This window comes from Hakea prostrata, chromosome 4 (assembly GCF_041222555.1).
Source record: "Hakea prostrata isolate BN-2017 chromosome 4, UWA_Hpros_2, whole genome shotgun sequence".
In the NCBI taxonomy this organism is placed as follows: domain Eukaryota; kingdom Viridiplantae; phylum Streptophyta; class Magnoliopsida; order Proteales; family Proteaceae; genus Hakea; species Hakea prostrata.
In genome coordinates this window covers 55,424,732-55,442,523 of record NC_142603.1, presented here as the reverse complement: position 1 = coordinate 55,442,523, position 17,792 = coordinate 55,424,732, and the positions used below count along the sequence as shown (strand labels likewise).

The 17,792-nt window shown below is 36.2% G+C and overlaps 1 pseudogene; it reads left to right on the top strand.

The window, feature by feature from the left end:
• The first annotated feature begins 11,308 nt into the window (after positions 1 to 11,308).
• On the top strand, positions 11,309 to 12,435 carry LOC149019757 (small RNA degrading nuclease 5 pseudogene; annotated as a pseudogene).
• The last annotated feature ends 5,357 nt before the right edge of the window (positions 12,436 to 17,792 follow it).

Here is a 17,792-nt window from a genome sequence, read left to right as displayed (position 1 = left end):
TTAAGGATTAGTAATCCTTATTAGAAATCGAAAGGATTGGGTCTTATACGTACGTGAGGAAGGTAATCAAAAAAGAAAGAAGACGAGTTCTTCTTTCTTTTATCGCTTAGGAGCTGTGCGAGATGAAAGTCTCATGCACGGTTTTGCATGAGAGAAAGAAGTGAGGAATTCTCTTTTCGACTCTGACTCTCCCACTCCAGTCCTTGCTTTTTTTTTTTGTTACTTTAGAAGTGCTGCTTCAGCTTCAGCCACTCGAATTTTCGATATTCATTTTTATTTCTCATCAAACGAATGGCATCTTCTTCTGGAAATCCGAGCTATACTTAGATAATGGGGAATCTCATTGCTATTACTTAAAAAAGCATGAAACATATGCTTGCATATTTGTCCATAGGTCAAATTGGATATGTTACTATTGGCATAATTGTTGGAGACTCAAATGATGGATATGCAAGCATGATAACTTATATGTTGTTCTATATCTCCATGAATCTGGGAACTTTTACTGGCATTGTATCATTTGGTCTATGTATCGGAACTGATAACATTCAAGATTATGCAGCATTATACACAAAAGATCCTTTTTTGGCTCTCTCTTCAGCCCTATGTCTCTTATCCCTAGGATGTCTTCCTCCACTAGCCTCCTAGGTGGGGATTTTAGAGAGTTAGAAGGGAGTGTTAGGTTTAATCACATCTACATTAAAGCTTGTTTAGTAATGTAAGTTGCCTTGGTAAGTCATATCGAAGGGAGCTTCTTAGCATGTAAAATCCTCTTTTCTGTGGTTGGCTTCTCTTTTATGTCTCCTGCACACAATGAATCCCTTCTCTTTACCCGTAGATTTGACCTTTATTCTTTCGGAATTTGGAAAAACTCAAAACTGGAAAGTTGTAGATATTTTCAATATCGTTCCATAGCATCTTGAATCATCGAAATCCAAGCTCATACGAGAGAGATATGTCCAAAATACTGAAGGTAGGTCTGTTTACCCGATTTTCAGATTTATTACCAATTTTGTTCCTTAGACCTCCACCTATTTCCAATTTGGCTAAGATCTCAGGTGGAGGTCTAAGGAACAAAATTGGTAATAAATCTGACTTTTCATGATTTCTTGAGCAGCAAGATTGAATGCCATGATTTAAAATCCACCAATATCTAATATATTTGCCAACTTTACTCCATATTATCTCTAATATCCAAAATCTCCTTATTCCTGAAAAATACACAAAAATACTCAATTAGATCTCTTTAATTAAATAAGTATGGGGAATTAAATCAAATAAATAATGGTAAATGCATGCTTATCATCTTACCTACTATTTGCCTTCTTGAGAAGAGATTATATGCAACATTGGACTTGGGGCTTTTTACCTACTTATGTGGATATTGGAGATGCACGTTTTCATTGTTGGATGGTTCATTGAAATAAAGATTAAGCTGTTGTTGATTATCTCCTGGGTGAAGTACTCTCAGTATTTATCAGCGTCTGTTATTGCTACACGGTTCAAGACTATTGCTGGCTTTCAAGTTTATTCTTGTTGCGCAAGCTGGAGTTTTCTGTGTATAATCCAGCTTGAGGGGGAGCGTTGAGAATTGAGCAGCATTGGTGCTCAAGTAATTGAGTTTCTATTTTTATGCTCAAGTAATTGAGTTTCTATTTTTAGAGAAGACTCCTTGGTGCTGTCAGTTAAAGTGATGGTTGTTTGGTGTGCAAGAATTTGGAGTTCAGAAGTTTCTGAAGAGGTCTAGTCCAGAATAGCAGGGAATTGCTTCCTTTTGCTGGTTTAGTTTCTCTTCTTCTTCAAGTGTGGTTCTGATTTGATTGTAAGAATCTGGTTTGTTACAATCGTTAAATGCTGTTACTTAGACTTGATTGGGGAAATAGGATCCATGTAACCAAGGAAAATGCTTGTTTGAGTGGGGTGGAGTTTGTCAAAATCCTCTTGATTTTATCACTCACACTTGGATCTCCATATCCTATAGGGCTAGGAGACCTAGATGCCTTTCACCCAATACATTAGGACTATTTAAACTTTTTCCCCCAGTTCATACTCTATTGTAGGCATAGTGCTAAATTTTGGGTTTCGCCACATTGAAACCCTAAAATTTTGGTGAAATATCACTGAAATTTAGGAATATTTCAATGAAATTTTGCCCTTAAGTTTCAGGGGGTATTTTGGGCTGGTTTTTGGTGTGTAGTCTAATGTGAGGCAAATAAACACAATAGGAGTGTTATTTTTGCCTTAAAACCTAATTTAAAGGGATGTCCTTAATCGGCACATGTAAGAATTTAAACAAACATAAATATGCAAATGATGCATTAGAACATATAGATCTTTATTAAATTGCAAGAAAAAAAGAACTAGTGATTCCATCATCTCAATACCATACAAGTAGTCAAGTGTATAGACAATAGTCAACAGTATAAGTATACAAGTGTAGGCAAGTATATAGTAATCCCATCATCTCAATACCAAGTACAGTGCCTCGGTGGATCCATCTTCTATGTATGCACCATTGTAGTATGTATTATGTTCTCCTGTTGATGGTTGTTAAGATAGTCAAAAATTGCAGCTCTGCATCACGTGTCATCCACCGCCTCTAGAATCCCTCTCTGAGGGAAATGAGAGTAGGGATATGCAATAGGCTCATCTGGGTGTGGTGGTGTTGGTGGTAGACCCCATCCAAAGACAGACTCCACAATGGACTTTAGCCCTAAGGTCGACGCTTAATCACTGTGACCGCCATGGGAAGGGATACAGGGAAACCATAAGGATTATAACTGTAAGCCCCATAAGTAGATCTGGAGCCTCTGGACTCATCCAAGCTCATGAATCCCATTGTGCCTATCAAGCTCGCCAAATCCAAAGGATCCATAGGATTCAAGAAAGAACCGTACTCACCGTACGATGTGGTGTTCCCTCTGTCTCGACCGGGGTCGAGGGTCGGACCAGGTATGAACCCGGTCTGATCATAATTTCTCCATATCAATAACGTTTTAGTTCAAGAAGTTGCAGCTATCGGATATTTTTCTTCGAAATCGTGGATTCACTGCTGATCGACCAAGACTATAGACGATACCAAAATCACAGGCTAGGTCTTTCGACTTCTTTTCCTTGTGGGTTGAATATAATCGGAGGAACTAACTTATTGGATATGGAGCATGATGGATTGAGGTAGGCATTTTATGTTTTCAATTTGTGTCCTTTTTTCCTGGTTAATTTTGTTCTAATCTAGATCGTTTTTCTTTTCTTTTCTTCTTCCTACCAGGGTTCTATTGGTTTCTTAAAATTGAAAATGAATAAAAGCATAATCTGCATAATCTAGAAGAATTGAATTCAAGTCCATGATTTTTAAATGATCATGTTTAAACTCTTATAAATTATATAGATAGATTTGCCTATGCGTGTCCCATCTTTGTTTTCTTTACCCGTGTCTGAAAAAAACCTGCTTGTAGGTTAATAGCAGCAACTAGCAACTAATACCTAATACGTGTATTCTATGTGCAGTTCTGGGTAAACATCATACTTCTTGCTGCATATGGGTGAGTCCAAAATGTTCCATTGTTCCTAAATGCTTACTGTATTGAGTAGTTTTGTGCCATTTGTTTGTATTTTATGTTAAAATGAGGCTAAAACAGAGTAGGATAGTGCATTGCGGTGATTTTTGAGGAGCAGAATGGCTTTATCATGGGATGTTTGAGGTTGATTTTAATTCAGATTATTGATGTGTAAATATTCAGTCTTTAAGCATCTTCTTGAAACTTATTTGTCATCTTTTAACTTCTTTCCAAGCCATTTACACCATTTCTTTTCTAAGCTCTGAAAAATGTTATGTAGTTGGTGGAATATAAGGTCATTGTCCTTTAGTGTAATGAGAGATATCAGTGTTAGGGATGCTCACTTGTGATCTAACTCATAGCAAAAGAATTAACGGTGGCAAAAGGCTACTTTGATAACTTTACAATGGAGACAAATTTAAGGATGTGAGGAGTTATCTGAAACATCAGGATGGTATCCATAAACTTTACTTCACAATTGCCACAAGGGTTTGATGTTATGCTTGTCCCAGATGCGCCAGATCTTGAGGTTGTCTATGCTCATCAGAAATATAGATTACTGTTATTAGAATGTTGGTCATGAGAATTTTTTGGGAATAAACTTTGGTTCAAGGTTCAAAATTTCCATTGGGAGTAGGCATCATTTTTCCCCTTGCTAATTTTCCATCCCTTAAAAAAATTGTGATTTGGACAAACTAATTAAGCAAGGATAATGATTTATGTGCTGATCAAGGTTCAATAGGTCAGAAATCAAAGTTTGGCACAGTGGTGAAAGGCCCCTTCTTGTGGATCCTAATTGCATTATGTAAATTTTATCTCTATAACATGACACAGAAGCAGTGTGCATTACTGCATCTGGCTGCTTTTTAGTTTACTCATGATGGCAGAAATCTCAATAGTCTTTATTATCCCATGGCTGCCACTGTTTGGAGATCAGTTCCTTCTGTGAATACATGGACCAACCAAGAAGAGAACTACTGCTTGGTTTTTCAAGGAAAGTGAATTGGTCAGAAAATGCATTTATTAAACTTGGTTGTTACATGATTGAGAGTGATCACTCATGGTGTTTGAATCACTAGTTTTTGAATGTAAGGCTGAATTGCTTGCCTGTGTCAGCTTTTGGTTGAAGACCTTGCAGCTTTATGTTTGGTTGTTTTCACTTAATTTGAATAAAATTCTGGCTTTTTCATGGCAATCCAAATAAATGTTCTAGGTTTAAGAGATAACACTTTTCACATCTGAATTTGGCAGTTATTCACCTTAGCAACTGAGCAGTCTTCATTGAAGAATGCATGCAATGGTAGGAGTTTTTTCTTACTGCAATCATGCAATATTTGGCTTGGTATTACATTGTGCCATTAGCCATACGGGTTTCCTTCTGAACTCCCAAGGTGCTCAAGATACAGGCTTCTTTTTGTTTTTCTTTTCTTGCTATAAATTGATGTTCTTAAGGAGAAATTTACAACTCAAATATAGGTATATGTTGAAATCGGATAGGCTGATCATTGTAGAGTATTCATATCCTTGCACGTATCATAAGCCATTTGCTAGAGTTAATTAGTCCCTTCATTAATTCTTTTTTTATGCTTGATTGGTTGGATGGATACCTCAATGTTTATATTGGTATTTTTATGATATCAAAATATACTCAGACAATTTTACGTCTTTACTTGACAACTCTATTTTATGGATCTTTAGCTCAATTGGTAGAGCACTTGGAACATGAGCATGTTTCAAGGGTATGGTGGTTCAAATCCACCAAGATTCTTTTGATTCAATTATGAACTTAGATTATAAATGGCAAAGACTAAATCTTTTATTATAAAAGATACTCTTAATATGTTGCATAGATGAGTTGTGTACAGTCACCATACATTCCGAATGATATTTGGGTTGTCAGATACGTTTAGACGATAAATATGAAATTGAAGATAATCAGATGACAGAATCTGTGATCAGTGGTGAAGTTGCCTATAAGCCCTGTGGTTCTGAATTGGTGAAAAGGGTAGTAACAAGCCCGGCTGGAGGAATGGCAGAAGAAATTAATGAAATTTAACAGAAATCTTGTGGTTTTGAAATGGTGGATGTCATAAGCTGCAGAAATTGAGGGAGAACGGAAGGAATTGATCAGAAGCCCTGTGGAATGGTGGATGTCATGATGAGCCAGCCCATGGGGGAAGAGTGTGCAAGCTTGGATCCAGTTGTGGAAGTGAGTCATGAAGAGACACCAAAACTTATGGATGATATTTAGGGCGGCCGGGTACCTCAACATGATAGTGGTCTTGTTGAAGATAATGAGAAGCTGAAGTAGCAGCTAAAGAAATTGGCCTTGAAGTGGACTACATCAGATGGTTGCCAAGAGGGGCTTGAAGTGTTCACTTGGATGGCTTCTTAACTGCTCAGATGAGAGGTTTTGAGGAATGGATGAACTATAACTCTTTTGACATAGAGGAGATGGAAATAAATAGGTAGTTTGATATGAATTCACTTTTGGAGCCAATGGAAGATGAGTCATCCTCTGAATATGAAGATGACAATGATTATGACTAGATATGAGTGACTGCTGATATGAGGCTTGAGGGAAATGCTGCTTGTGGAGAATCTCATACAGTTGTGGATCTTTTATGAATGAAGGTGATGAAATGCTAGATCCTGTTACTTTTCTTGTATTCATTTGATTACATAGTTAGATTTTATGTTGACTTCCACTTAGGGTTATCTTTCAAGTTCAATTTCAGATTATTCCATACATTTTACTGTGCAATGTTGGATATCACATCAGTGAATTAGCAAGATCAGTTTCTTTTTGTTGACTTAGCAAGTTCATATCCTTCATTGAGCTTCTCTGGTTGTTGTAAACGATGTACTGAGAGGAAAGAATTGAAATTTGGTTGTGGATATTACAGGTGGTGCAGCAATATAGATGGGGAAAAGGAGAGGGGGGATAAGAGTCTGCTGCATTCACGTGGTCCACTCGCTAGCCTAATCTTTGATCCTGTCAACAAGCATATTAAGACGGATTTGGTGTAGAATCATCTCCTTGAACTAATTTTCTTGTTGTGGGATGAGTTGAATGATGGTAAAAAGTACATTTTAGATGCATCTCATTCCAAAACAAGCTAGGAAATACCATCTGGAGCATTATGAGGCATACAACGGGATGTATTACTTTGCTGAACAACTTGTATTGAAGAATCCAGTTTCCACCTTTCTTGTATTAGGTGGAATACAAATTTTCACTCTACAGGACTATTTGAGTGTTTTCTTCTATGGTTAATTCTTATTCAGGTGGTGTTGGGAATCCTATTGTCGCAGAAGGAATCAGATACTCAAAAATATTTCAGAAAATAATGTAGACTTCTGCTTAGCCTTGCCTTGGATAGAATCTTATTTTAAAGTCATGGTTCTCTTCAACACAACAACCCCTCCCCCTCAACCCCCCAACATTCACATTTCTCTTTTTGGGTGGAAAAGAAATGGTGGAAATGAATAAAGATAAACATTAAAAACAACTATTGAACCATTGAACCATGACTAGGTTGTTGTAAGAAGAAGAGTTGGCTACAAATGTGACCTGAGCCTGCTCCAACTAAAACTCTGATTTCTATTACGCTCTAAATAGCAAGGTGTCGGATCCCCATTTTCTAGCTCCTCAATTTTTGAAAAACTGTATTGCATTGTCTTTTCCTTTGGTGAAGAGTTCCTTGTGTCTGATCAAGAAAACCTTATATTTGATCAAGTTTAGTTGGTGATTGATTCATCAAACCACCATGTCGATGTCACTATCTTTCATGTTCTTCCCTTTAATCAAGTCAAATAAATTAATATTGTTATTAATGTTCTACAATTCATCTTCTATCACTTGATGTTTAAGTTCCTAGGTTACGATCCGTCCTAGTTGAGGTTCATGTTCAAGACTTTTTCCTTATTAGAGAAATCCAGCCACAGGGCACAGGTCTGATCTGTACTTACAATGAAGTTGCCATTTTGGACTTATCCCTAGCTATATGTTCTCTGCATCAGCATTCTAACCTGCTTTATAATGTGCTAATCTGTTACTGCATGATCATGACCTCTATTCAGAATTTAGTGATCAGTTTAAGTCTATTTTCTAACTTCCATTCTAAGTGGACAATTATTGATACCTCAGTTCCTAGAATAACTGGGATTGAATCAATTGACTCATTTTTCATCAATCCTTATTGGTCATCCTCAAATTTTCAGCATCTATTCCACCCCCCCCCCCCCAGAATACTAGACTCAATTCTAGTTCCAGCCCCATCTCTCCATCTGGTTTCGTTGTAATATTTTATCTCCCTAACCTGAACTTAATCTTTAATAACTTTCTTATTGTTTGGTACAGTGTTGTTCTTTCAAATCTTTAATAACTTTCTTACCCAGTCACATCTCGCAGCACTAAGATCCTTATCGTCTAGACGTATTTGACCAACCCAAATACCATCCAAAATGTTTGGTGACTGTACACAACTCACCTTGCTACAGATTAAGAGTATTTTTTTAAATTTTTTATGAAATAGTCAATATTTGTCATGTATAATTTAGATTCACATGTGAATCAAAAGAATCTTGGTGGATTTGAACCACCATCTCCTTGAAACATGCTCCTATTCCAAGTGCTCTATCAATTAAGCTAAAGATCCATACCATAGAGTTGTCCAGTGAAGGTGCAAAATTGTCAAGTTCAAAAATAACAAATAAGTTCAAAGAAGATGCAGATTGAATATTTACACATCAATAATCTGAATTAAAACTCAACCCTAGACATCTCATGATAAAACCATCCAGCTCCTCACAAGTCACCCTAATGCGCCACCATACTCTGTTTTAGCCCCATTTTTAATATAAAATACAAACAAATGGCACCAAAGTATTCAATACAATAAGCATTTAAGAACATTTTGGCCTGACCCATATGCAGCAAGAAGTATGATGTTCCCCAGAACTACATAGAATACATATTTCAGGCATTAGTTGCTGCTAATAACCTAAAATCATATCCTTATTAAACATGGGTAAAGAAAACAACGATGGGACACACATAAGCAAATTTACCAATACAATTTCTCCTCTGCTAAAATAAGAGTTCAAACATGATCATTTAAAAATAATGGACTACGAAATTCAGCTCCTCAAAATTATGCTCTTGATTGTGTCTTTTCTAACCCATTTTATGAAACCAATGGAACCCGTAAGAGTATGCTAGTTGGATGAAGAAGAAGAAAAGGAAAACGGGATGGATTAGAACAAAATTAACCAGGAAAGAAAAAAAAAATTGGAAACCTCAAATGCGTTACTCAATCCACCATCCTTGATATCCAGTAGGTTAATTATTCCCATTATATTTGACCTAGAAGCAAACGAAGCCGAAACATCATCGTCTTCTCTCGCTGTTTCTCTAGCGTGCGATTTCCGTACAGTCATGGTTGATCTGCAGTGTGTTCACAATTTCGGAGAAAATATGTTCGATAGCTGCAAAATCTTGAAGCAAAACGGTGTTCTTTTTGACGATTTGAAGTGAATAATACGTATAGAGTCGAAGACAAAGTGTAGAGGTAGAGAGAGCACTATTTTGGTTACTTTTGTAATACCTAAACCCGTTTTGGCTGTTCTCGTTGAAGTAAACTGACGGTGGTAAATTTTGTAAAAACAAAGTTAATAATGCCTAATCTCGTAATTTTCCTCAATTTCTATCCCCTTTTCTCCTAATTTTCACGACCTTTTTTTGCCTTCAAGCTCCTGTTTTGCTCATCTTTTGCCTCCAAACACCTCCAGCAGCAATAGAATGTGAAGCATTAGCCATACCAAATAGTTTCCATTTTTTATTTTTTGTTGTTGTTTTGTACATTGCCCTAAATGATCTTGTATTGCTTTGAAATTAATATATGTTTAGCCTCGGACTATTAATATATGCTTTGAGTAGATATTATACAACAGAAAAAATAAATAAATTCAGCCTTATCTCAAATAGTACAAGATTTTTCTTTTTCAAACATAATGTCAACCTTATAATTATTGTTTCTAATTCCATGTTTCTGGTGTTTATTTTCTCCATATAACTTTACTTTCTTCTTTACCTTTGATGGATTAGGGGTTAAGGGTCCTAGGATGAGTGTTTGGGTGTGTCTGGAAAAACGTTCTTTTGCCTTGCCATTTCCCAAAAAATGCAGCTCTCTCTGGACCTACCTTCTCATGTAGATTGTTGCTCTTCTTAACTTCTTGATTAGAGTTATTATCCAGTGAATGATGGACTATATTTAAGTGTTATCTTAGGTCTGTTTCTGGTATCAATTCTCATTGTCTATTATGAGATTTTTTCATTGTTTTAAATTGTTTGGCATCCATTATCATTTTTATTTTTATTTAAAATAATAGAAAAACTTCAAAAATTCAGAATGGATTAAAAGTCCATTATGGATTATCGGTGAAAATTCATTCTCTTCATTTATGCAGGGGTAGACTTGAAATTTTGAAGTTAAGATAGGGGTATAACAGTAAAATCACACTATTTTATAAAATCACTTTTCAAACCCTCTTTCCATGTCTCAAGGAAGCTCTCAATTCCTGCAAAAAAATTTCTCAATTCTGAAGGTGGATCTGCATTGATGAATTTCTTTTCTGGTTCTCTCTATTTTCTTGTTTCGGAGTTTTGAAAGGATTTATTTTTAATTTTATTTCATTTCTTTTTGGACGATCTGTTTCACAAAGCTCTCAGTCGATGCTTCCTCCTTGTTGAGAAATCGTTGAGCAGTTTTAGATTTTTGGTGGCATGATATCTATCTAGGCTTACCTTCTTTTCTTTTGACTTTGTTTGGTCATGGTGATATAGGCTCGATTTATGTCATTTACGTTTTGGATAATCTCTTCTTTTGGTTTTGGAATTTTTGGGTTCCGCTCTGTTTCCTTGATCGATGTTGATCTTATTTTGTAACCGTTTGGGTAATGAACAGATTCAGTTTACCTGAAGCTTCACAACCCAAAAACTCATCAGCAATTCCTTGGCCTTGATCAACCGTTATTCTTCCAGTCACTGACCCTATTGCTTAGAAGCCTTGTTAGCTTGATTTGGGTTTTGAATTTGGTTTTAGTTTTGTGTTTGATGTTATACTAGTTTGGTGTGGATATACTTATGTGTTACGTACAAACAATGTATTGGAAGCTCTGTTTTAATTCTATTTTCACTCTGAAACAAAATCATTTGCCCAACAGGGCAAAGTTGGGTGTTCTTCAATTTCTTGACTCACAGACAATGAGAGATCGAATCTGCAGATGCTTAACTTATGAACCCAGTTCTATTTCTCCCAATTAAAAATCTTGCAACAATAGCTGAGTGAACAAAAACCGCCATGAGAACGGAGATCCAATAATGTAGGGAATGAGAAACAGAGGACTAGATCGAACTGGAGAAGGGGAAATCATTTTATTGTCAAACTTTTATTTTTTCATTTTTAATTTTTACATACCAAACTTATTTTTCATTCCATAATTTATTGTCGACAAATATCACCAAACCATTTGTCATTCTTGACCAATAATGAATTCTTATACTTATTTCTTTTAAATAGTCATAATAGACAATGAGAATTGATACAAAAAAGAGCCTTAGTCAAAGCACCTTATTTTTGTCTCTATAGGTCATGTAAAATGATACTTTATTTTTATTTGATGCTTGTTTATCCAATAGCTCATTAGCTTTGGTTTTAGGACCTGAATTTGGTTCGCCGCCATCATTCATGCGTAAGAAATTGGTCACAGTTTTGAATGACTGTGGCAAGACCTGCTCTTTTATTGATGATATTTTGTTGGTGAAGCGGTATGCTACTGCATCATGCCATGCAGTTCCTGTATCATCAGATGATGAAGCACTTGCAAAGACTAGCAAAGAGGTTGGTCTTATAACTACACATTTATCTTTAATGTTATTTCTACCTCTGAATGAGAACACTTTTAAATTCTAATGTCCATTTTTTATTTGTCGGTTTAGGTAAAGAAGGATTATGTACACTTTGTATGGACTCAATTCTCGGAGTTGAATTCCTATTTCCACAGAGAAGCAAAGGATGTGGACAAACTGAATAGTAAAGTTGCAGAAATGATATCATTGCTTACATGTCGTAAGGCATCTAAAAAAAATAAAGCCGTCAACTACTCTTTGAACCCTGAATTGAAGATCATACTAAGTCGTCTGGATGCTCGAACCCGAAGCCTCTATGACTCGTTACCAACAAATGCTATGCTTATTGTTTGTACAGGTCATGGAAACACAGCAGTTGTCCAAAGGTATGTCATGAATGCCTTCTGCAACCATTAATGTTCTGATCATATGCTTTTCTGATTAACGTTATTAATATCAACAAAGACATTTGCTATGAGTTATGATTTGATATTACAAATAACTGGAATTCTCGGACTGGGGAAAAGGACCAAAGTTCCTATATTTGCTCTCTTTTCAATCTATCCATGACAAAAAATTAATTTCCTCTGTTTCCCTTTAAGGAATGCCAGTTATTTTGCCAGATTATACTCATGCGTAAAGTTAATGTAACTTAGCTGTATCTTATGTACTATTGGGAATTATCCTATTCTTGCTGCACTAGAAAAAAGGACATTTGTATACAGATGTTAACCTTGTGATTTGATGAGAGAGGCTTAGAAAGAAACCTATGATCACATGTTCTGCGCTGTCAGATGTTTTAAAAAGTATTTGCTTGTTACAAGCTTAAAAGCAGATTGGTACTTTATTCTGGTTAATTGCTGTTCTGTCATTTTTTCATTTCATTTGTGAAGATGCGTCGGTGGGAGTAATGCTCCAGAAAGCCCATATAATTCCCTCGTGATCATTCCCATCATGGAATCATAGTTTAGTTGACTCATAAATTTTGCGCTGCATTCAATTACATTGACCGAATGAATGTAAAGAATCTAAGTAGTACGTAGTGGAATATTTATCAATCTGAGCTCACATCTCGACAGGTCATCTTTACGGTCATGATCTTTTATTATGTAGTTCTTTTCTGTTCAACAGTCTTAAAGGGGTATCATCCATTTTATCTAAGGTGCAACTTTTTTGTCACCAAAGTAGTGAATTAAGAATTTGAAAAGGAATAGTAATTAATGTAATAGTTTCTTGGTCCAATTATGACTTCATCTGAAGTAGGTCTATGTTTTGTTACTGTGAAGCAGTGATCTGTTGGTTCGGTGAATGTTCTTTGCCATTGTGGCGTTCTCTATATTGTCTGTGTGTGAGGAAAAACAAGCAGATGCCACTACTTTTTTTGGCAATCTTATGTAGCATGGGTATTATTTCTGCTACTTTACTTTTCAATTTGTCCATCTCTGTCCATCTCTGTCCATCTCAGGCATATATAGAAATTCAACTCAGAAAACTGGTTACAGACCGATTCATATTGTCATTGTCATTCCTTACCTAAAGCAACAAGTAGAAGTCAATATTGAAATTCGGAAGTGTGTTTCTCTCACTATCACTTAAGATTTTGACCAAAAAGAAAAGTGACATCCAACATAAATCTGTGTATAAAATCAACCTTCTACACCGAGGGGGCTCGGTAAAAAAACAGCACCTCTTAGTAAGTGGTTTAAACTCTCTCATGGATGTTGAAAGTTTGAAACTTGAAACATTGTTATTATTATAAGAATTATTATTAAATGAAAATAAGTAAAAATAAAAAAATAGCCTCTGTTCTCATGCATCTGATATTCTGTTACTCATTGGATGTATATGTTCACTGTTGGAGTCACCCTTGGGTAAGCATCATCCAGCTTCTGAGAAAGCTGAAAGGGCAGGGTGTTACTGAAACATCAGTTGCGGACCTGCGGTCACGCTCCCATCTTATTTTTCTTCTCTTGGTGCCAACATTGTAAAAAGTACGAGGAAACTACCACCTCTTCCTCGGTGGAAAGGCGGGTCTTGGTATCGCAGTTGGGTTCTTGCGATGCAGCCTCCAAGAAATGAGTTATGTTCATGCCAACAGTTTTGCTGAGTAGACCCCCCCCCCCCCCCATTTCCTTATTATAGTGAAGTAGCGTCGTTTAGGCTGGTAAGGTGAAATTGTTACGACATTACTATCATTACCTTTAAACTAATCCAAATCAGTTGTCAATGTAAAATCATACAGGTGGGTAAAGGGATATTTCACCTCTTCTTCCTTCTGTTCTCCTACTCCCGAACATTTCCCTTAATCCTTAATGGTGATATGTTACTGAGGCTCTGTCTTTTCTGTTTCTTGCGAATCTTTCAGCTAGAATGGCGGTGGGAAGAAGAGGTTGGTTTGCGGCGTTTGCCTGTTGAACGGTAGGGAGAAAACAAAGAAACAATAAATTGCTAGGTTCCTACAGGCATGAGTCATGCTCGTCAATCCAAGGCACGCATAAACGAATGGTCCAAAGCTCTCTCTCTCTGTTTTTGCAGTTTGGGGAACCTAAAAATTATTTCTAACGTACTTTTGTGAGAATGTTAGTGGTGGAGAGAATAGTAAAAAACTAAGAACCTTGTAGATCTCTTTAATACTTGAGATCACGAGGAAGCAAGCATATTATTTCCAGAGTACTCGGTTCAGTCGGTTGAATCCAAACCTCTACTATTAACTTAAAGCTGTGTAAACCACTGCGTTCCAACTGACTGTACATCCCGCAAAGACACATATCACTTAATTGGGAGCTTTTTCATTGGAGTTAGCAGAGGCGTTATGGGGAACAAGTTTGGACCCGGAGGAAGAAGGATCTTCCATCTCGGCATACTGTTCCTCATCATCCGCCACCCATCTCTAAACAAGAATGTGAGTGTGTTAAAAACTTGTGTATTATTTTTGTTGGTGTCGAATCTACAGAGGTTGTAGATCGCGGATCACACCAACGATTTAGTTATGGCTCAAACTGATGAGATCTACGTACGCCTGAAAATTCATTAAAATATACTATTAGAAACAGAGCCGATCTGCTTGATCGGAGATCTATCTCCAACGATCAAGTCAGTAGAGAGCTAGATGAGATCAAACTAGAGCTCATGAAAACCTTAGATTTGAAAGAGCTAAGAGCTGGAAAATTGCAAGTCTAGTGAAAATGAAGTGTCATAGCTTTTTCTTACGCTTACTCCCTATTTATGGATTTTCCTTATTTATTAGGTCTTATATGGACTATCGGATGCGCACCTTTAGATCGATGGTTATGATTAGATTCTCATGTAACTGGCGGCTCAACCTTGTGTTATACTCGGACCACCGGTTGACTCAGTACCAACCGATAATTAATAGGTTACCCATAACATAACCCCAAGCCTATTGACCAGGTTGACCTTAACTAATACTCTCGTTAGGAGGCTTAAATGTTCCTATGATCCACATCATTGAACGGATAAGTCGCCAATCCCTAAAACGAACTATGTAATGTGGAAATTTTTCAGTCTACATTGTCAGGTTCAGGCTGTTTCATCTTTAAAAAAATTTTTAAAAAAATCATATTTGTTACTAAAATCCAAAAATATAGGGATTCAAATATTTTTCTTCTTCTTTGTAAAATAGGGTTTTGTTTTTAGATTGGATATGTTTCATAAATCTAATTGAATTTAAAATTTTCCAAATTTATCAGGTTTCATGTACATTTTGTTTTTTTCTTGTCCAAAATGTGTGTACCATCAACTCTTTAATTGTTGGTTCATAATTTAAAAAATTTAATAATTATATGTACAATGAAAATAGAGAATCATAGACCATTTGGGACTAGCAGCAAAATACAATTACATATTCAAACTTAACAAATCCATACCATCAAAATCAAACTTAAATCCTTTTACCAAAAAAGAAAGGGGAAAATTTATGAAACGGTGAATCAAAGAAATAAGTGAAGGTGCCTAAGAAAACGAAATATATGCTAAACAAAGGCTAGAGCTTCTCAGTGAGTTACTTATAATAAGTCTTTTTTATTGGCTCTTTGACATTTTAAAAACGATAGTTTTGTTTGTTGGTCAAGTAAAAACGATATATATATATATATATATATATATATATATATATATATATATATATATATATATATATATATATATATATATATATATAGTTGTTGGGTCTTATTTATTTGATGATTCTAATTTTTCTGTATGATTTTATGATGATGGATCTCCACCTTTTCTTGTTGGTGCCGCCGAAGACTGTGTAAGAGCTTCTCTGCGGATTTCACGAGGTTTGATCCCAATGTTTTTGACTCCCTCAAAGACTAAGCTTCGTTCATTAATGCAACTTAACTGCAATTTCGACAGTTAGTTTAGTTTTTCTTCTTCTACAATTTAATGGGTTTGATCAATGACAAGTTAATCTTCGTGCATAGGATTAGATGCCCTTTAATGTCTTCATCATATCCTGAGATCTACGCTTGAGAAACGAGCGAAGACCAAATCATTTAAGAGTTATTGCAGGACCACCACCACCATTACAATATCTAAATTGGTGCTTCACGCCTTCGATTGCATTTCCAAAGTTTCAATAAACCATAAAATACTCTACCCATATCATGTGCAGCAGAATTTATTGATTATTATGACTAAAATATTATATCGATGACTCAAATTCTCATCTACGTTGTTCACATTTTATTTTATTTAATATTTCAACTTTCTAATATAGATATTACACCCAAGGGGCACTTCTTCATTAATCATCATCAATTCCATCTAGATTAGTATTGTCCAATCAACAAACAACTAGGTTGTTTTGACTCTCCAAACTATGCTGTGTAAATGGCTCAGTCAAAGGAAGGGTGCAGCTTTCAATCATAAGAGAACAACTATATCTTCAAAAGTGATGTCCATGTGAGTCACATGACAATTAAATAATCAATCATTTGAAAGACTAGGACTATGGTGCCAATTAATGAATACCCATCCTGAAACTATTTTAGAGTCAAACAGAAGGCCACATCATTGCCAAGCCATAATTAAATAATCATTGTGCCTTTAATCATGTAATCCTATGTTAAAAAGATTATAGAAAACTCAGTAGCAATTTATTTACTAAATTACCAAGACCCCGCAGTGTGATATGAACCTTCCACTAATCCAGGAAGTATTGAATCAATTGAACAGTCTGGGTTAATACATATGAGACACAGCTTTCAATCAGCTTAAAAGGAGAATATCAAGGTTTTTCTCGCCAAGGCCTAGTGTTGTCTCCAACACCTACACAATAGCCATGTGCCCACGGATATAAATTCACATGGTCTATGTGTGTGTGAGTGTGTGCAAGTGCCTAAAGAGCCCAGCCCCTTCCCACCCAACCCCCCCCCCCCCCCATTTTTTATAATAATAATAATATATATTGTGGGATTTGGGGGGAGGGGGCTTGCTAACATGCATAAGACAAGTTTTGTAATGCCAAATGCATGCTACTTGGAGAAACTAGCACAAGATATTTACAGTTAAGGTTGCATGGCCTGTCCAGGTTCGATTAGACTTAACTCCATATCTTGCCAGTCTGTCCACCCAGGTTCATATGCTTTAAGGAAACCGAGCTTTGCCTTGTTGGGTAAATCATGGGGATGAACAAAAGGCATTCCTGATGGCCACCCAATCTTCATCCTTATACTTCCACAGGGGCTGTCCAGAGATTGTAAGTGACCCTCACATTCCTTTAAATTGCAGAACCTCAATTTTATGCCTTTCTTGTCTGCAATGGCCTGTACTCGCTCCTTGAGGACTCTCTGTGCCTCGAGCCGTAGCCTCTTTGAAGGTGGCAATGGTTTGCACCTTGTGTTATTCTTCCTCTTCTTTAACAAGGGCTTAAAAGATCACTACAAGAAAAAGGGCTTACGGCGGCGTTTTCAAAACGCCGCCGTAAGTTTAAAAGTGCTGTTGTAAATTTTTTCCGGCACTTAAAAAATGCCGGCAAAAGTACTGCCGTATTGTTAACGCGGCACTAAATGCAAACGACGGGAATTGTGACTTATGACGACACATTTACCGGCATTTTCTAAAAACGCCGTTAAAAGTGGTTTATTGCGGCGTTTGCTAAACGCCGTTGTATGTTATTTTTGCCGGCATTTTTAGAAAACGCCTTTAAAAGTTATTTATTGCGGCATTTATGAAACGCCGCATAGGTATTTTTGCCGGCGTTTTTAAAAAACGCCGTCATTTGTTACCTATGCCATAAGTTTTTTTAAATTAAAAAAAAAAAATTGATTCCAAAAAACCAAATTCAACTTTACAAA